Below are 20,956 nucleotides of genomic sequence, written 5' to 3' on the forward strand. Positions count from 1 at the left end.
GCAAATCCACGGGTTAGGGGGCACAAATTACTTGCCTTGCCCCGGATGCTGACAACCCACGCTACGCCACTGGGTAGCGTTGGTGGTGGCTGGGGCCTATTGGGACTGGTGGGGTGGAAAGCAGGGAGACCATGCCTGGCCATGTCTTCCCCCCTACCTGAGGCCAGCAGACAAGGTTAGCGGGTACATAGGCAGTTGTCTTACTCTGTGAAATAGTAGGGCCATCAAGTCGTTCCTTTGTACCGCTCCGCTTCCTGCAGTGTGTGGAGCCACATGACATCTGGAGCAAGAAGGAGGGGAAAGTGCCATACAGACTCCTGTTTTGCTGTGGCAGGAGTTTTTCCCAGCCGAAAACCTGTATAAAATTGCGTAAGGTAAGTTGGGAAAACCCTAAGGGATCAACTAAGTTAACAAGCTGCCTGGGATCAGGGTATACTAATCTTCTTTAATCCAAGTACTTTTGCTTAATTGGGCTGTGGATAATGCATGTATTTGTACCTATCCAAAAAGGCAATGCGGGATATCAGCAGCACTACCTCCTCTGAAAACTATTGCACTTGCTGTTTATCTGGCACATCAAGGTATTCGAGGTGTTGCATGTATCTCAGACATTCTAACATCCTCCTTGTAATTAGAGGGCAAAATCCTCATTCCCTTATTGCAGTTGGTTGGGTAGGATGATGATGAAGTCCCACTGTGTTCAATGGGGCTTAAAGGTAAAGGTAAAGGGACCCCTGACCATTAGGTCCAGTCGTGACCGACTCTGGGGTTGCGGCGCTCATCTTGCTTTACTGGCCGAGGGAGCCGGCATACAGCTTCCAGGACATGTGGCCAGCATGACTAAGCCACTTCTGGCGAACCAGAGCAGCGCACGGAAACGCCATTTACCTTCCCACCATCTACTTGTATCTACTTGTACTTTGACGTGCTTTCGAACTGCTAGGTTGGCAGGAGCTGGGACAGAGCAACGGCAGCTCACCCCATCGCGGGGATTCGAACCACCGACCATCTGATCAGCAATCCTAGGCTCTGTGGTTTAACCCACAGTACCACCTGCGTCCCTGTTTAATGGGGCTTACCCCCAGATAAACGCACAAAAGGTTTCAAACCTAAATTTTCTGATTCGCAGCTCACACTGGGTTGTATCCAATGTTAGTGTTGCTCATAATGGACCCATTGGAATCAGTGGACACGATGAACTTAGGCCCAGTAATTCCAATGGGTCTACTCTGTGCAGGACTTGGTGGTGGTGTTTGGAGTTAACTTGGAAGCTTAATGGAACAGAGAATATGTGGTGGAGGAGCACACTTTATCCTTCAGATAATCACACTGAGACTCGGAGTGTAGTAAAAATAAGAGAGCTAAGTTTATTAAAGGAAATACATACTTGATAGGAAAGTTCCTGAGGTGGAGATACAAAGAGCCATGCTTGCACTTTGTCAGAAGCATGAGATTCCCCAAAAAGATGTCTCCTCTTCCAAGATGAGGATGAAGCAGCAGGAAGCAGGAAATGAGGTCAGCAACCTTAGAGTATCATTCTAACACATCAGCACAAAAATGACAGTCTAGGAAGGTTGAAGGTCTAGATGCCCTTCCCATTTGTAGTGCAAGCTGAGTTGAATCCCAACACTTAGTAGGATACAACAGAATATATCAGTGCTTGCAGATCCAGCGTGACCTACAGAGACATCTCCATCCAATTGTTACAGCAGCGTCTGATACTAAGGACATGCCCTGTGTGGTATAATGGCTAGTGTTGGGTCTGGACTGGAAATCTGGGCTTCAAGGGCCCACCAATTACATATGAAGCTGATTAGATAACTTTACCTGACCCAGCCTGGCTATGCAGAGAGCAAAAGATGGTGAAGTGCCTGAAAACCAAGTCCTCTGAATAAAGGTTGAATATACTGGAAATGATTAACCTGGGGAAGAGACAACTAAGAGGTGACATGACCGCCATCTTCAAATGTTTGAAATGCTGCCTCATAGATGATAGTGCATATTTGTTCTCTGTTGCTCTCAAGGGTAGGACACCAAACCAATGGGTTCAAATGACAAGGAAAAGGGTTTTAGCCTAAGCAGTAGGGAGAAATTCCTGACATTATGAGCTGTTCAAATGGTGCAACAGACCTATCCAGATACTATAGCACTAGATATTCTGCGTCAACAAGGGATTGGATTAGGTTACCTTTGAGGCTGGTTCATTTGTTTAGGTTGTGTGTGTTTTTCCATGTCCAAATATGGACACTTCTCTGCTGGCAGTAATCAGATTTGGGGGAGGAATCTGAACTCCAGAAAACTACTCTTTGCCATTGTTGTTGTTGTTGTTGTTGTTGTTGTTGTTGTTGTTGTTGTTGTTGTTGTTATCATTATTGAAAGATAAAAAGTACATAATTACAAGTGTACAGAGTAAGATATTTTTGTTATTCTTATTGCTATCAGCAGCAGCATTTTGCATGACTCACAAAAGTGACCCAAAATCACTTACAACACAGTATAAACACAAAACCAATTAAAACAAACAGACAAACCCCTTTAAAATCACATCTATACATATAAAAAGGCAGCTCCTACAGAACCTGATCTACTGAAAAAGGCCACAAGGACTTGAAACTCATCAGATTAAGGGCCAAAAGCCTGAGGGAGGCGAGTTTTTGCCTGGTACCTAAAAATGAATAAAGATGTTACCCTGCAAGCTGGATCAGGCCAAAGGCCCATCTAGTTCAGCTTCCTGTTCTCAACGTAGTAAATCAGATGTTTTTGGGGAAGCTTGCAAGGAAGACCTGGGGGCAACAACACCAGCAGTTGCAATCTGACGCTTCCATGGAGGAAAGGCAAGTGGTCCTGTCTGCCTCTAAATGTCCAGGCAGGAGAGGTTCAGTTGCTTCCCAGCCCTCAAACTTGATGAAACTTGAATCATTTAGAAATTATTATCTCCATGGATTAAGGGCAGGGACATACCAGAAGAGTATGGAATGAAGCCTGACCATCACCAAACCCCAAAGAGGTATGTGTAAAGTGGGACTAAATTTTTTTTAATTTTTAATTCTATTAATGATAAATAAAATTAAAAATTAAAAAAAAAATTAAAAAAAAGGGCTGGGGAGACAGATCTCAGTTCCTACAGTCAAGGAAGAGGAAGGGATTTTGAATGGAGAAAATGAAATAGTATTATCTTTCCCTGCCCCCAAAGAGCCATCCTATTAATATGCTTCTTATTTAAAGAAAGCCTAAATAATATTTATTATTTTCTGCATTTATTTGTCACTTATGGCACAAAGGTAAAGGTAAAGGGACCCCTGACCATTAGGTCCAGTCGTGACCAACTCTAGGGTTGCAGTGCTCATCTCACTTTATTAGCCGAGGGAGCTGGCGTACAGCTTCCGGACCATGTGGCCAGCATGACTAAGCCGTTTCTGGCGAAGCAGAGCAGCACACGGAAACACAGTTTACCTTCCCAGCAGAGCGGTACCTATTTATCTACTTGCACTTTGACGTGCTTTTGAACTGCTAGGTTGGCAGGAGCAGGGCCCGGTAACGGGAGCTCACCCCGTCGTGGGGATTCGAACTGCTGACCTTCTGATTGGCAAGTCCTAGGCTCTGTGGTTTAACCCACAGCACCACCCACGTCCCTCACTTACGGCATAAAACGCCTCAAATCAGCTCACAATGCAAAATTCAAAATACATCAAAAAGATACCTAAAGGTTGTTGACGAAAAGTATTCGCCATGCTGCAATGTTAAAACGACAACTCCAGTTCCACCTTCCTGAAAGATGAAGAAATAAAATAACAATATAATATAGCCTTGTGCACGACAACCCTAAACACCTTTATTCAGAAGTCACATTGTCTCCAACAAGGCTTTGCTTCTGCGGGAGTTTGTATAGACTTCCACATTTACAATGTGAACTCAGTGGGATTTATTCCTGGGTAAACATCCTTTGGGTGTGGAGAGGAGCTGCTATAAAGAGAGAAGATGAACATGGTAGCAGCCCTGGAACTGGCAGGACTATCTGTTTGTTGTTTCTGGGAATATATCCCCCCTTTCAAAAAAGAAGAAGAAATGAAATTAAAACTGTTCTTTTTTTTGTAACTGGCAAATCTATTTCAGGCCTGGACTGCCTCCTAGGTGATGGTAGGACGTGTCTGAATGGGGTGGAGATAAGTATTATTTTTCTTGTGTCAGAAAGGAAGGAATGAAGAACAGAGGAACAAAATGGTACTGCTGGATCAGTCCAATGGCACCTCTTGTCCAGAATCCTGTTCTCACATTGGCCAACCAGACCAGATGCCCAAAAGCAGGACCTGAGCACAACAGTGCTGTCCCTACTTGTGATTCAGGGACCCACTGAAAGCCAGTGTCTTGTGATGGTTAGAGTGTTGGCCCAAGATGTGGAAGGGGGGCTGGAGGGGGGCAGTTTCTAGTCCCCCACTCAGACATGAATCTACTGGGTGACTTTGAGCCAATCACAGTCTATCAGCCTAACCTACTTCACAGGGTTGTTGATAGCATAAAGTAGGGAGAGCCAGATAAGCAGCTTGAGCTCCTGACGGAATCGTAGAAACTTAAGAGCTGGACTAGAGGACTCTGTGGGTCATCTAGTCCAACCCCCTGCAATGCAGGCATCTCAGCTAGATTATACATGACAGATGGCCATTCGACCTCTGCTTAAAAACAAAGAAGAGTGGGGATAGAAATGAAACAAAATGAATGAATGAATGAGTAAATGATGCCATGGACAGCAGAGGGAGAGCATAGTCACCCTGGCTGGCAGCCCTAGGAGCCAACTCCTAGGGTCCAAGGGGGCTTAGATTTCCCCCAATAAAATATTGGAAGGGGCCACTTCCCAAAAAAGTTAATGGGCATTGCCATTCAAATGGTGTGCATGCACCGCACCATGTGATCAATTGTGCAGGGCTTACCAACCCCCCCCTCCACTATTTTATACAAGTTGGCACCCCTGCTGGTGTGGGTGGGTGAGGGAGGGAGGGAGGGAGGGAGATTTGCTAGCGAGTGGCCGTCTTGCCTCTGGCGTTTGATCTCCTGAAGATTGACGTACTGAACTCTTGAGCTGTCCTTTCCCGCTGCCGGCGTCCCTTTCCGTCGGGAGGGGGGGTGGCATCTAAGAACAGGAGGGGGGGTGAGTTGGAGGTTGAGCCAAACAATTCATCTTAGCGCCGCCGATCTAAAGAAAGCCAGAGAAGGACCCAAGACCCGGGAGGAGACGTGAGAGATGACCGCCTGGCTTGGTCATGAACTCTGCTTGTTATTTTGTCCCCTCTTCAAAGGTCGAGCCCGTCTACTTTTAGATGAACTTGGGCGGGCAGCGTGGCCTCCATCCTCCCCAAACAATCCCTGGACGGCGCTCTCTCTCTTTCGCTGCCCTCGCAGAGCGGGCCGAGGGCAGCAGAAGGAGGTGGCCGGCCGGTGACGCCACCACCGCGCTTGTTTTCTCCTTTTGGGCCGTCGGGGGGGAAACTGGAAAAACAAACAAGGCCGCGCTGGCGTGAGAAGGGCGGGGAGCGCAAGGGAGGGGAAGAGAGCCGGGCACGTCCTCCGGGAGGAAGGAAGCAGGGTCCCCAAAGGGAGCACACAAAGGAGGTCGAGGAGGAAGGAGGAGGCGCCTAACCCCCTGGTGAACCGACGGCCTCCCCGTGGACCTGGGATGGCTTCCCACTGCCTCCGTCGGGCGTAGGGCTCGCTGCTTGGACGCCAGCCAAGACTGGGCTCCTCCTGGTCTTAGATCCTGTTCTTAGATGCCCCGATGGGGTTACGCACGTCCTCGCCACTCCCCGATCATCTGGACTGAAAAGCGCAATTGGGCGGGCGGTGCGGGTGGGGGCAATGGTTAATTTCTAAAGCTGGGGGCTTGGGATTCATGCCATCGGCCCCTTTTGACCCAGAGGTCCATCTTTTTCATTCTTCCATCTTCTGTTGAGCTGGAGGGAAGGAGCAGGTGGAAGCCGTTTGGGGTCTTAGATGCGCTTTACAGACCGTACCTTTAAAGCGCACACTCATCCTGTAGTTCACTCTTCACAAGCTAAGATTCCCAGCGCGAACTACAGTTCCCAGGATTCTTTGGGGAGCAGGGATGCATGCTGAATGCGCTTTAAAGCCAGGACTATCACAAAAAACCGTTTAGTGAAAACCTTTGCAACTTGGGTTGATTGCCCAGCAAAATTTTAAAAGCAGTTGTGAGATATATATATATATATATATATATATATATATATATATATATATATATATATATATGCAGGTTTTGGTATCTTCGGGTGTCTTCCCGTGTAAGAGTTGGGGTGTCTAGGCGACGTTTCGACGAGGTCTCACTCGTCATCTTCAGGCTGGTGCTTTCGGCTTCTTGTTACTAGAACAGAGCTCTGTTCTAGTAACAAGAAGCCGAAAGCACCAGCCTGAAGATGACGAGTGAGACCTCGTCGAAACGTCGCCTAGACACCCCAACTCTTACACGGGAAGACACCCGAAGATACCAAAACCTGCATTCCTGTACCCGTGAAAATCTACGAAAGCATATATATATATATATATATATATATATATATATATATATATATCCTATCCAGCTTTCGGTTTATTTTGCGTTCCGTACACATATAGATAGGGATGCGGGTGGTGCTGTGGGTTAAACCACAGAGCCTAGGACTTGGTGATCAGAAGGTCGGCGGTTCCAATCCCCATGATGGGGTGAGCTCCCGTTGCTCAGTCCCTGCTCCTGCCAACCTAGCAGTTCGAAAGCACATCAAAGTGCAAGTAGATAAATAGGTACCGCTCCAGTGGGAAGGTAAATGGTGTTTCCACGCACTGCTCTGGTTCGCCAGAAGGGGCTTAGTCATGCTGGCCACATGACCCGGAAGCTGTACGCCGGGTCCCTCGGCCAATAAAGCGAGATGAGCGCCGCAACCCCAGAGTCGGTCACGACTAGACCTAATGGTCAGGGGTCCCTTTACCTTTACACGTATAGATGGCCTACAGCCTCCCTTATCTCCTATGCTTTTTAAAGCTGACAGCAGGCAGATGTTAAACAGACAAAGCCTTTCCCAGTTTTCTGCGTACCATAGAACTGTTCACAGAAACAAGAGTAGCCACTGCCATCTCAGCCCCAGGTCACCTTTTCAGTAAATCTGGTGTAATTTGCGCCTTGGACCCTAACCGGATCCCTATGGGAAAGCAGGGCTAGTACACTGCAAGGTGGTGGTGGTTGTGATCCACCTCTGTAACCTCCACCTACGAAGTATCCTGTCAGCCCTCTGACAGGTCATTCGCCCAGTAAGGGGTCATCCATAGAACCATAGAGTTGAAAGGGGACCAAAGGGTCATCTAGACCAACCCCCTGCACTACTCTCAGCACTAGGAAGCTATGCAATCTGCCTTTTTCAGTGAGTGGGAGTGGAGAATATCCAGTGGCGTAGCGTGGGTTGTCAGCACCCGGGGCAAGGCAAGTAATTTGCGCCCCCTAACCCTAACCCCCAGATGTTGCGCCTGGTGTGGCCGGCCCCCCCTGCACCCCCCACGCTACGCCACTGAGAATATCCACTCCAATGGAAGAACAACCGCCTAACCCAGAGGCTCCATGTCTCCTAATTCCAGCTTCTGAACAAAGGTGTTATCAAAGCAGGGCATTGGAGGAGAAGTCCAGAGCCCCCACTCCCCAGCAAGGATGGCTTGTCACATTTTGAAGCAAGTGGAGTGGGTGTTGATGCCCATTAATGCCAGAACGAACATCCCGAGTCTCTTGAGAGTCCCATGGACTGCAAGAAGATCAAACCTATCCATTCTGAAGGAAATCAGCCCTGAGTGCTCACTGGAAAGACAGATCCTAAAGCTGAGGCTCCAATATTTTGGCCATCTCAAGAGAAGAGGAGACTCCCTGGAAAAGACCCTGATGCTGGGAAAGATTGAGGGCACAAAGAGAAGGGGACAACAAAGGACGAGATGGATGGACAGTGTTCTCGAAGCTACCAGCATGAGTTTGACCAAACTGTGGGAGGCAGTGGAAGACAGGAGTGCCTGGCGTGCTCTGGTCCATGGGGTCACGAAGAGTCGGACACAACTAAACGACTAAACGACAACAACAAACAAACAATCAAACAACTTAGGGCAGATCCACACCACACCTTTAAACCACATCCAATGTGCATTTAAAGCCCACATTTAAATCCTGGGAACTGCAGTTTCCCCCATTACAGAGCTACAATTCCCAGCAACCTTAACAAACCACAACTCCAAGGATTCTTTGGGGGAAATGCATGTGCTTTGAATGTGGCTTGGAGTGCCCAGAATTCTTTTGGGGAGCAATGGAGAATGTGCTTTGAATGGGCTTTAACCTAAACCAGCGGAAATGCATTCTTCATCTCAAAGAATTATGGGCACTGTTGTTTACTCCTTACAGAATTGCAAAGTACTGCAAGAATAAATGTGATATGGGTCTCTAAAGAATTGGAAATAGGAATTTTTAAAATCACTGATTTTGCCAAGAACATTATCGGATCATATTTCATTAATTTTAGAAATGCAAAAAGAAAAAAACCCTCCAGTTTCGGATGGAGGTTAAATGAAGATCTATTAGATAATCAAAACATATTACAAAAAGCAGAGAAAATATTGAAAGAGTATTTTGAATTAAATGTAAATCAAGGAACAGAGCTCCAGACAGTATAGGACGCCAGTAAGGCGGTGATGAGAGGCTTTTTTATACAACAAAATGCATATTAAAAAAAAATGAGGGAGGAGGAAAAAAGAGAGATTCTGGAAACTCTGCTTAAAAAAGAAAAATAATTTATAGATAAACCAAATAAGGAAAAAACAAAGTAGCCAATTAAAATGTTACAAACACACAATGCTTTTGCAGGCCTGTTTGAAGCACATTCTTCCCCTCAAAGAATTATGGGTGCTGTAGTTTACTCCTTACAAAGTTGTAATTCCCAGCAGCCCTTAGCAAACTACGATGCCCAGGATTCTTTGAGTGGAAAACTAAGACTCTACTGTGCTTTAAAGGTGTCATGTGTAGACACTTGTAGTTTGCTTCTGCTGAGAGTTTGAGGGTCCTGCTCCTGTCTCTCTCCACCAGGCCTAGGGCGGAGCTCGATAGACTACAAAAGGACTGCTATTGCCCAGCAGAGAGTACAGTTTATGTTCTTTTATCTAATTATGTTTTTTAAAAAAATATTTTCAAATTTTATAATCACAATAATTCATAAATTAAACTGCTTTTTAATTGTGTTTTTTAATTTTTAAAATTCTTTTTATGCATTGGGGGATTATTCAGCTGTTTCTGTTTATATTTTGATTATGCGTTTTGTGTTTTTATATTTTAATTTTATTTTGTGAACCGCTGGGTATATATAGGGTGGTATATAAATTTAATAAATAATAATAACAATACTCCAGCATCATCGGGGTTCAGCCAGGCAGTGCAAGGTTTCTGTTGCAGTCGCACCGAAGGTCGACCGTAGTTCTTCCCAACCCTTTCTAACAGACGTTGACCTAGCAATCAGGCCCTCTGATTCCATCCTATATGCCATGGATGTTGTTGGGCTCCGGTTCCCATCAGCCTCAGCAAGGATGGTCAATTGGTCAGCGATCATGGGAGCTGCAGTCTCACAACACCTCAAACTGGGGTCCCCAGATGTTGAACTACAACTCCCATCATCCCTAGCGAGCAGGACCAGTGATCAGGCTGATGGGAGTTGTAGTCCAACATCTGGGGACCCAAGTTGGAGACGTTAAGTCCCCTTGAACGCAGTTGGGCTTAATTCCGAAATGACTGTGGTTAGGATCCGGCTACAGACCGAGTGGAAGGAATCGCGCCAGGGTCAGTGGACGGGAACCTAGCTGCCCAAGTCTTACCCAGCGCGCATCCCCACCTGAGGCCGCTTCCGCGACAACGGGGCCCCTCTGGTTTTCCCTGGAGGGTCTACGCCCCCCTTGCCTTCCCGGGTTCTTTGCTCCAGACGTGCACGTGGGAAGCCGTGCCTTAACCCTCTGACCCCCAGTTGGCAAAGGAGGAATCGCTTCTGCTCGGCTAGCCCTGCTGGAGGCAAGCGGTGTCTGTCTCCAGTCCGACGGCGAGGTCCCCAAAGTGGTGGGAGAGCGCCTGGCTTGCCTTTCCTCCAGGAAGGCCTGTTTAAGCGAGGGAGGCTCCAAACTTAATGCAGCCACGGGAGGTGCCTCTTTCAAACAGCTGTTCCTCATACATATTCCATTACACCATCAGATAATGCGTCCCACCACCTTCTCAATTATTCCCAGATAAACATTTTCGAGACGTTTTGACATCTGTCTTAGTGCCTGCTATTAATTTAGTAATCACTGGAGTTGGGAAAATAAATGGAATATGTGTGTGTGTGTGTGTGTGTGCGCGCGCGCCTGTGTGTGTGTGTGTGTGTGTGTGAGAGAGAGAGAGAGAGAGAGAGAGAGAGAGAGAGAGAGAGAGAGAGAGAGAGAGAGACTTCAACCACACGTCGGTCTGCAATCCTATGCGCCCTTCTCGGATGGTTCACTCCGCTTAACGCAGATGGACTCGGGGGCCTTAAACTATACGAGTTGAAGCGGAATCAACAGGGAATGGATCCGGGAGGAAGCCTGCACGTCCACGCCCAGTTTGCGTGGGGCTAAGCGCGCCGTGGGAGTAACGCAGCGCGATCCTAAACCATGTCCGCACAGAAGCAAAGCCTCTTGAATTCAGCGGGGCGTACAATCAAGTTAAAGTCATTTCGGACCAAAACGGAGACCGTTTGTGGTGCAGTGGTCAGAGAGCTGGGCTAGGACTTGGGTTCAAATCCCCACTGGGCCGGTCTATTTCTCTGCGTTAACAACACCCTAGGGTTCTTGTGAAGATGAAATTTGGGGGGGAGGGGGAAGAACCATGCACTCCGACATTTGGTCCTTGGAGGAGAGGAGAGCTCTAAATGCAATCAGTAATTAATAACTATGATAAATAAAGCAAAACGTGTTCTTCAGCGCGACAGCGAAGACACAGAAAACATACAATCCCATTTCGAAGTACGCGAAGTAATAATGCACATTGCCACCTAACAAGAGTGGGCTCTCATCCATAGCTGTCAACTTTTCCCTTTTCTTGCGAGGAATCCTATTCGGAATAAGGGAATTTCCCTTTAAAAAAGGGAAACGTTGACAGCTATGCTCTCATCAAAAGAGAGGGCTTTTCTTTTTTTAACGTAAAGAATGCCGTTTCTGTTTATAGTCTGGTTGTTTTATAGCACCGATGATTATATTTTTATTTTATTGATTTTAAATTGCCAAGCGACCAGAAGACCCAGTGGATCGGGTGGCGTAGAAATGCTGAAATAATTAAAAATAAAATAAAAGGAGGCCCATTAAGTCCGGAGTCTGAAATCCTCTAACTGCACCGCTCTCTCCACTTTTTCTAAAGGGCAGCTGGATGCAGCCCGGAGCTTCCGAGAAGGCTGAAGAAAGAGGAAAACCACAAAGAGGGAGACAGAGACCTCTTCCCTCCCCCAAGCTGACCTCTGCAGGACTAACACCTCATCCAAAACACATTACGTCGGAGGATACCCCATTCATCCATTTCAATGGATATGTTTCGGATCCGGGTGACCCGCTGCGCCTCGTAACACTCGGGAAGCCCGTTTCCCTGGGAGTCAATGGAGCTTAGAGCCAAGTCAGCGCTTCGGGGACTAGAACTTAAAACCAGTTTCACCATCTACCCGGCATGTCGGCTCTCGCTGTTTCAGTCAATCCGAATCCCAGCTACGTTTACTCGGGAGTAAATTCCCGATCGGCGTGCGCAGGGGTGCTGGAGGGGTCTGTCCATAAGGCCGCTTAGGGCTGGGGAACATTCGGGTCCCGCGTTTTGCTCTCCTTTACAGAATGGCGTTTATGGAACGTAAAGATTTTGGGCTTAAAATAATAATAATAAACCTTGCCTTTTCTACCAAATGAACGCCAGTGAGGTTTTTTTAAAAGGAATTAATACAACCAACAGGATGGACTACTCTGATCCACAGGGATATGCCTTCCAAAGAAAAGCCGCGTGTACCACCGCCTTTCCGGGCTTACTTCGAAATAAAATCCCCACTGATTTTTTTTATTCCAGTTTAGTTTCCTCCTACAGGCAGCCCGGTTCAGCTGGAATGGACCGCTAGGCCTCAGTTCTATGCACACTTAAGGAAAGGTGCGCCATAGGACTGAGTGAGGCCTAGAAATCAGATCCTGGACACGTTTTCCTCTTCATTCGATGGGGCTTACTCCCGAGTGAGCGAGCATCATCGTAATGTCGGGTTGGACTTGCGGGCGGCTCGCTGCCAAAAGAGGCTGCCAGTTCCGAGCTTGAAAAATGAAGCCTTTTGCAGCGGGATGCGCCCACTTGAACTCTGAAATAAGGAAGATAAATAATGCGGCGCCTGAACGCGAGAGGCAAGAGCAACTTCGCTTCCACAGGCGAACTTTCGCAGTGTGAAACTAAGGTGCCCTTGCCCTCCCAAAACAACCCATTCAAAACCTCTTGCCAAAAAGAGCAAAATTTATTATTATTATTATTTGTTGTTGTTGTTGTTAAAGCATTGTTTCCTTAGGCCATGAATACAAATGCAGAATGGAATGAGAGGCATTTGGGCAGCGATCCGCAAGCCTGTTGTGCCGAATAAAAGCTCCTTGAAGATTAAGCTTAAGGCCTACCCCGGGGTAGTTTTGTCCGGGGTCCTTCCCAATGTATTTCGATACCTTCATTCAGGAAAGGGGCGCCGTGCCTTTCGCCGCTAAATCGAAACTCTTTTGTGTCTATTTCCTGTCCTTAATCCCTTCTCTTATTTTTTTAAAGAAAACTTTTCCTAAAGTAACAGCTGTTGCCCATTCTCCATGAAGCGAGCAAGTCAAATGCAGGAGGAAGCTAGAGAAGGGGGTGGGATGGGGAATAACTTTCAAGACCTCCCTGAGCTTTCCTGCTTCTTAAATCAACCTTTCAGCGCCTGCACCCTAAACCCGTCCCCTACATTTTTATCTAGGGCGGGAGAAACTTGCTGGAAAAGTACGTCTTCCAGTCCAACCTGCACAGCTCAGGTTTACTAGCTCATTTTGTTCTCGTTCTTAGAAATACCTTGCTCTTGGTTCCTTTTTCTTTTCTCCCCCCCCCCCACGTCCTCAAAAGAATTTAATTACAGTTAGATGGAGAGGAAATACCTTGCCAGTAAAATGGGGATTTGCGTTTGTTTGTTTTAAAGAAAAGCTTTAGAAAACATTTTTTAATAATTAAAAAAAGACGGCAAAATCGACACATTAGGGGGGTATTTCCTTGCTAAACCCTCATGTTTATATCCAGAGGTGGGGTTTTTTACACTTCTAGAATCCCTGTTTGCACATCTGGGAAGGAAACCCCTTAGTTCCATGCACATCTGGTTGGAAGCAAGACCTCCTAGTTTCAGTCAAGACTCGGCCCGGCCTTGCCATAATAATAATAATAATAATAATAATAATAATAATAATAATAATAATAATAATAATAATTCAATATCCCACGGATTTCAGTGCGAAAGTTAAACATTAAATCTTCCGGTTCAAAGTCGGCCGGAGGTTCAGAGCTTCGTTCGACACCAATTTACCCATTGATTTTCACAGGGTTTATTCCCTAATAAGTGTGTTTAGGGTTGCATCCTGGAAAGGGGACTGATTTGAACTAGATTCTGCCCCTTGGTATTTCTACATAAATAATACGCAGACGGTAGCAGACTTTTCTCCACAACTCCAGGTCCCGAGTGCGGTTTGGCCTGCTTTGAAATTATGTTCCTTGTCGGATCTATATTGAAAATAAGCCCACGCAGAGATGGGTTTACTTAAAGTGCGTAAATACACATTTTTCTTCAAGAGGACAGAGAAAGTTGCTGTGAAAGAACTTGTCAATAATGATTCCCGGCAGCAGTCTTTCTATATGCACGTTAATCTGAGAGTAAACCCTATTGAGTTCAATGGGGTTTATTTGCGAGCAGACAGAATTGATCTGTAAATTGAGGCGAATCTCTGTGACCACGTTAATATTCGCTAACGGGAATTTGCAAAACAGAATCTCCCTGTTGTAAACGGGCCTCTCCTTTGTCTGCTCCTACTTTCAATCATTCATTTCAGCCCAGCTCTATACCCGATTACCCTAAACTGCAAAAAGCATCTTGAATCTTGACCCCCGGTTGTCTGTCAATCACTCGAAGCCTCCCACTAACGTTCTCACGTGCCCTGTGTATTGCGCTTGCGCGGATTTAAATGCATGGTGTGTGTGGTATTGTTTTTTTTCATGCGAGTGGGGAAGATCCGTTTCACGGTTCTATTCATTTGGAAAATGTAAATCCTGAATGGGGAAAAAAGGCTTCCCCTCCTCCTGTACAAACGTTTGTCTTTAGCTTTCAGTGAGTCAACCCAAATAGATAAACGAGGAGTTCTTTTCCTTTTTCCTTTAGGAAGAAGGGACATCTCTGTGGAAGTTTATTAAAATTAAGCAGGGTGTGGAGAAAGCAGATAGAGAGAATATAATAATATAACATAATACTAGAACTGGGGGGGGGTTATGAAATGGACGGTCAGTTAGATTTAAGCGGAACCAAAGTTATGTACTCCTTAGCCTGACTCATAATTATCCTACGGAACTCCCTGCCACAAGAGGCGGTAACAGCTTTTGGCACAGTTAGCCTTTAATGGGTATGCTATACAGATCTCTCGCGGCTGTTAGCGGGATGGACTCCACCCAAGTTCAAAGCCTGTCTGTCTTTGAATACTAATCGCCTGCGGGGAGCAAGGAAAAGGGTGAGTTTTAAAAAGTATTATCCATGGCCTGCTTGCTGCCTTCCCAGGGGCCCCTGGCTGGTTGCTGCTGGAAATGGACTAGAATCTAGATCAAGAGTAGCCAACCTGGTGCCCTCCAGATTTTGCTGGAGGACAACGCCCAACGCCCGAGACCATTGGCTAGACTGGTTGGAATCTGCCTGATCTCTGGAGGGCGCCCCGTTGGCTAACCCTCTTCCAGATGGACCCTCGGTCCAATCCAGGTGGCTTTTGGATGTCATCACATTCTCACACCTTCTAATCTTTCTCTGAAGCGCTTCGGAATTACGCATTTAAGATCAGGAGGGATTTTTAAAATGCGTTTATTTCCAACTTTTTTTCTCCAAGGGGCTCAAGATGGTGCACATTGCTTCCCCTTCCTCATCTAATCCCCACAACCACTCTGTGAGGTAGGGCTGAGAGGCAGTGACCAATATCACCCAGTGAGCTTCATTCGTGGCCAAGTGGGATTGGTGTCCGGGTTTCCCAGGTCCTACACTCTGCCCACCGCAACGCATTGGTTAAACGGATGTGAAAGGTGAACAGGCAGAGTTATATATTGCCAAGAAACCACGCGTTTTCTCTAAACAGGTTTGGTCACAGGGTGGTCAAAATAATCACCCTATAAAGACAGGAGACAATTAACAAGGGGAGCAGCCCTATCCACAAGCCATTTAAGTAGGAGGATTGGCTCTCAATTGTTTTAAAGCGGATTAAGTGACAGCTTGTATAGGAGGCATATATATGGTGAACATCTCCATCCGCATACGTTAAACTGGAGGATTTGGGAGTCAGCTAGCAGCCAGCCCCTAACCCAGCTAAGGCCAAGCACTTTGACTGAAACCAGTAACCCGCCCCTTCCAATTTCCTCCCAAACGGACTCAATTGTCTGCTATAGTCCGCAGCTTCCCGTCTGGTAAATCGGACATCCCTGAAGCCTATCTGGGACCTCAAGCCTAATCAGGCATAAGGCTGCATAAGGTATCCTCTTCCTGGAAGTTGAAGTGGATCACGGCCACTCTGTTGATTGATCGCACTTATATATCACCTCTCCTTAAAGGAGCGCAGGGTGGCATTCTTAGTTCTCCATCCTAACCCTCATTATCCTCACAACAAACCTGTGAGACAGGTTAGGCTGAGAGACCGGTGAGTGGCCCAAGATCTCTAGGTGATTCGGACCTGCGCCCCTTCAGACCGATGCCCGACCCTCTAACCACTGCACCGCACTCCTCTGTTAGACTCAAACTTAGAAAATAAGCGTTCTTTGTTCAAGTCCTTTTGCGTTCTAAAATAAGAGAGGAAAACGACCCCCTCCCCCCCCAAAATACAGCCCCCACTCCGTCTAAGAACATACTTCGACGTTAATCCCTCTATGGTTAGTGAATGGAGTTTACTCTCAAATGAAACCACAATCTTCCGTGTAATAATTTGGGAATAAGCTCTAGTGAGCTCGGCCGAATTTCCTTTCCAGAAGAGACGCGTAGGATTGGCTGCGTATGAATTTATTAGTTATATATCTGGCACTTTGGGCTAGACGTACGTCTGAAACCCTGGGGAGCCTCTGCTAGTCTAGACAAGACTGGCCTGACTTGGCGTAAGTCAGCACCCCATATACAGTATGTTCCGGTTATTCCAACTGTTGTTGGCCGCCTTGCGCCCAACATGCAGAAAGGCGGCGTATAAACTGAATCACTCGCGTAGGGCCAGGGACAGTCAGAAGGCGAGGAAAGCCATACTCAAAAGAATCCGGGAGGTGTGGCCACCATACATTAGCTTGTTGCAGCAAAAACAGGATTTGGGGACACGTTAAAGAATAACCAAATTCAGCTATCCGTTTGTGCCTGTCGTCGAAAAAGTTGATTTTAGGTGTAAGTGTAGAGGGTGGGTTTTGAGCTCGACGTCGCAACACCCTGAACATAGCGAATTCTGACGTTCTTGAAGTGGTTTTTTTGCAATGAACGCCTTTGATAGTCAGCTACGGGCTATCCACGTTTGCAGGGCGATCCCTGTGCCCCTGGGTCCGCAGTGCCTACTCAGAAGTAAGTCCTATTGAATTCAGTGACTCTTACTTCCAATTCCGTGAGGTTAGGATTGCAGCTTCAAAAGTGCATTTACTCGAAAGTAAGGCTGCAAACTTTTTATTCACTTAATTTACTCACCCAGGAGTCAGTTTCCTGCCCCCACCCCCCTGCCCAGGTGTGTATAGGATTGCACTGTAATCCTACACTCTGCAATCCTACTCAAGTTCCCATGTAATTGGGTGTAGGATTGCAGCCTTAAATCTCCTTGGATTTCGGCAGAACTCCCGCTGGGGCTTTTAGAAGACTCGCAACCCTTAAAAGGTCCGGTTGTTCTCGCCTCCCCTGCCTGCTTGCGAAAAAGAAGTGTATCCTCGATTTCAGAGCGGAGAGCGCAGCGGCCGAGGAAAGGTTGCAGAATCCGAAGTCCCTCGAGAACGGATGGTCCCTCCCTCTCCATTTAAAAGTCTTGCGGCGACTTCAACAGAGGGGTGGATTTGCTCTGCCATCCTAAGCATGTTTCCTTGGAAGTATGTCTGGTTGTGTTTAATGGGCTTACTCCCTTGTAAGCGCGCGTGTGTTTAGGACGCGTGTCTTGATTACGGTGCGTAGCCTACAGCGAGAGCGCCCTTTATCTGGTGCAAAGATTCCAGAGCGCTTATCCCGTATAAATCCGCCAAAGGTGCTATCCTTGCATACCCGGAAGTGAATATAATTCATTCCTATGGAACTTGAAGTGCAATTCTACATCTATCCGCTCGGAAGAAAGGAACATTGAGCTCGATGGATCTGGTGTCCAAAATAAAAGCAAACCCCCACTTATTTGGGTGGTTTGTCTGTTGCTTATTATTATTTATATCCCGCCTATTATTATTTATATCCCACCTTTTCCTCCAAGGAACTCAAATTAGTATACATCTCCTCCCGGTTTAGGATCGCGCTGCTGTAGGTCTTTAAGAAGACACAAGATTCTTCCCACGTAGCTAAGACTTTGGACGGTGAAGTGGATTTGGGTCGCTTTCTCCACAAGTGACCACCGCCGAACTGGGGCTATTTGATCGTATGAATAAACACGTACACGTATATATGCCGATTTTCTTACAGTAGGGTCCTAGCTCGGTGGTGCTTTGCATGGTCCCAGGTTCCACCTTTGGTACGTCTCCCGTGAGAAAAGGTCAAATGTTGATGGACAGACAGTTCTGGGCTGGTTTGACTCGGTTGAAGACGACGAATAGGCGGGATCTTTGAAGCCTTGGGAAGAGATGATGGTTCATTGCTAGAGCGCAGAACTTGCATGCTGAAGGTCGTCCCAGGTCCAGTTCTCAGTATCTCCAATTAAACAGGATCAAGAGATGGGCAGGACCTGTGCCTGAGACCACCACAGGGTTGCTGCCAGTCAGAGTAGACAACGGGTCTAAAGCAACTTCCGATGTTCCTTAAGTGGTGGGACCTGCTATACCACGGGCCTTGTCCCGTTTAACCCTTTGTGCTATGGGGATGTCTTCCGTTCCCGGCATGAATTAAAGTTCGTTATAACTGCAGCCTTGGATCCATGGGCATAGCTGCCCCCACCCAATCAAGTAAATCAATAAAAATACTTAGCTAACTGGCGTTCTGCCCCCCCCCCAAATCCTGGCTACGCCCATGCCTGGATCTGTTGTTCTGCGGCAGAGCAATTGATGTCCCGCTCCACCTCCGAAGGTGGCATCGGAGCAGGACTTTCGGACAGAAGTCGAGGACCCAACTCAGCAGTAATATACATTAGTATCTAAAGAGGGGAACGGAGCACAAGCACATTAACTCGAGTGTTAAATGCATCTCTCTCTCTCTCTCTCTCTCTCTCTCTCTCTCTCTCTCTCTCACACACACACACACACACACACACACACACACACACACACACACACACACAGTCTCTCTCTGAGTCGTCCATCCTTCCTTCTCCCTATTGATTGCGCTCTATCCAAACAGGGAGAAGAGATGAGAACATAGGCGCCGACTCCATGGGGCTTGAGGGGGCCCGAGCCCCCTCAAAAATTCGTTTGGGGGGGCTCAGCCCCCCCAATAATCTCGGGCGGCGGTGGGCGCGTCCGCGGCTTTTATAGGGCGCCCGGCGCGCACCAGCTCGATAACGGGCACCGGCGCGGCGGGGGGCGCCGGGCCGGGGGAGGAGGGCGGCCGGCCTGTCTCCTTGGCAACCCCATTGAGCAGCGCCGGCTCCCCCGGGAGGGCCATCCCCCCGCGCCGCCGATCGCCAACACCGCCGACGCTGTGGCTGCCCGAGCCCGAGCCTGAGCCTGAGCCCGACCCGGAGCCCGAGCCCGAGCCCGAGCCTGAGCCCGACCCGGAGCCCGAGCCTGAGCCCGAGCCCAAGCCCGTCAGTCAGTCAGTCAGGAAGGAAGGAGAAATGGGGAGGGAGACGAGGGAGGAAAATTGCGCGCAGGGTGAAGAAAGGAGAAGGGCGAACGAGACGAGCTTCCAACCCAAAAAAGGGCTGGAAGACTGGGAGGATGAAGGATCGGGAAAGAAAGCGACGCCTTCCCCGCCCGCGACGTCGCCCGCTTGTCATTGGCAGCGCAGCGGGCGCCCAGAGGGGCTGGGCACCGGCGCAGGGCCGCTCCACAGCCGCGGAGGACAGTTGCGCGGCTAGCAAGGTGTGCCGCGTAGAGCGCGGCCCTTGTGTGGCCCGGTGGCCAGGCAAGCTTGGGCGGGGACCCCCATGCAAATCTAAGACGGGAGAAGAGGGCAGAGCAAAGGGGGTCCCTTCCCCAACCTCCGGCTCTGAGACTTCCCTGAGCCCCAGAAAAGCGAAAGGATTTTCTCTTCTTCTTTTTTTATAAATATTTTATTAAGGTTTCAAATACAAAGTTAGAAACATACACTGAAGAAAAAAGTAAAAGAACAAGAAAAAGAAAAAAAGAAAAAGAAGAAAAGAAAACCAACCATTCAACACATTTTTTATATAACTAACTGGACTTCCTCGCATCTCCCTTACCCTGCATTCTTTATAATAAAGATATCAGCAAATTATTACCTTGTTTCGTACCTTATTTTGTACTTTTCAAATACTATACCTCTAAATTTAACATACTTTTCATCAGTTACTTATATCTTAAATTAAACATAGTATTACCTTAGATTTTGACCTTTTCTTACTTAAAATATAATTTCCTGTTTCCCAAATCTAATTGCTGAAGCTATAGTTTCCGAATCGTGTAAATTTTTAACATTCATACAACTTATATTGTTTTTGTAAATAGTCCTTAAATTTTTCCCAGTCCTCTTCCGTTGTTTCTTCTCCCAAATCTCGGATTCTGCCAGTCATTTCAGCCAGTTCCATGTAGTCCATCAATTGCGTCTGCCACTCTTCCAGTGTGGGCAAATCTTGTGTCTTCCAATATTTTGCGATAAGTATTCTTGCTGCTGTAGTTGCATACATAAAGAAAGTTCTATCCTTCTTTAACACTTTCTGGCCAACAATGCCCAAGAGGAAGGCCTCTGGTTTCTTGGGAAAGGTATACTTAAATACCTTTTTTAACTCATTATAGATCATTTCCCAGAAGGCCTTCACTTTTGGACAAGTCCACCAGAGGTGAAAGAATGTCCCTTCAGCCTCCTTACATTTCCAACATTTATTATCAGACAGGTGATATATTTTTGCAAGCTTGACTGGGGTCATGTACCACCTATAAATCATTTTCATAATATTTTCCTTCAAGGCATTACATGCCGTGAATTTCATTCCGGTGGTCCATAACCTTTCCCAGTCCTCAAACATGATGTTATACCCAATATCCTGAGCCCATTTTATCATGGCTGATTTGACTGTCTCATCCTGAGTGATTTTCTCTTCAACCTGCCCTCCATCCTCTTGCAGAAAACTCTTTGCCTGCCCTGCCCGTATCTCGTTTTTGCTTTTTAATTCCACACACGCACCCTTCGGACTTCGTGGCAATCGGGCACGCGGGTGCGTTTCCTAAGAGAGTGAGGACCCCCGCCTCCTCCCCACCTGCTCCCTCGCCAGCCAGCCAGCCGCGCGCCCTAGCCGGAGAGCCCCGGCCGTCCCCGTCGTGCAATCGGCTGGATCTCCCTTCAGCAGGCCGTGCTCACAACTCGGCCCAGGGACCCCC

General features: G+C 47.3%; 1 long non-coding RNA gene across 1 annotated transcript in view; it reads right to left on the reverse strand.

Annotated features, from left to right (window-relative positions):
• Positions 1–955: 955 nt before the first annotated feature.
• The window catches only part of LOC308584247, a 39,455-nt gene continuing 19,454 nt past the window's right edge, over positions 956–20,956 (reverse strand). The window contains exons 2-3 of the long non-coding RNA XR_014006698.1: positions 3,701–3,768; positions 956–2,304 (exon numbers count right to left, since the gene is read on the reverse strand). This is a non-coding gene — a long non-coding RNA (uncharacterized lncRNA). The remainder of the gene's footprint in view (positions 2,305–3,700; positions 3,769–20,956) is intronic.

This window comes from Podarcis bocagei (genome assembly GCF_964188305.1).
Source record: "Podarcis bocagei genome assembly, chromosome: 3".
NCBI lineage: Eukaryota > Metazoa > Chordata > Lepidosauria > Squamata > Lacertidae > Podarcis > Podarcis bocagei.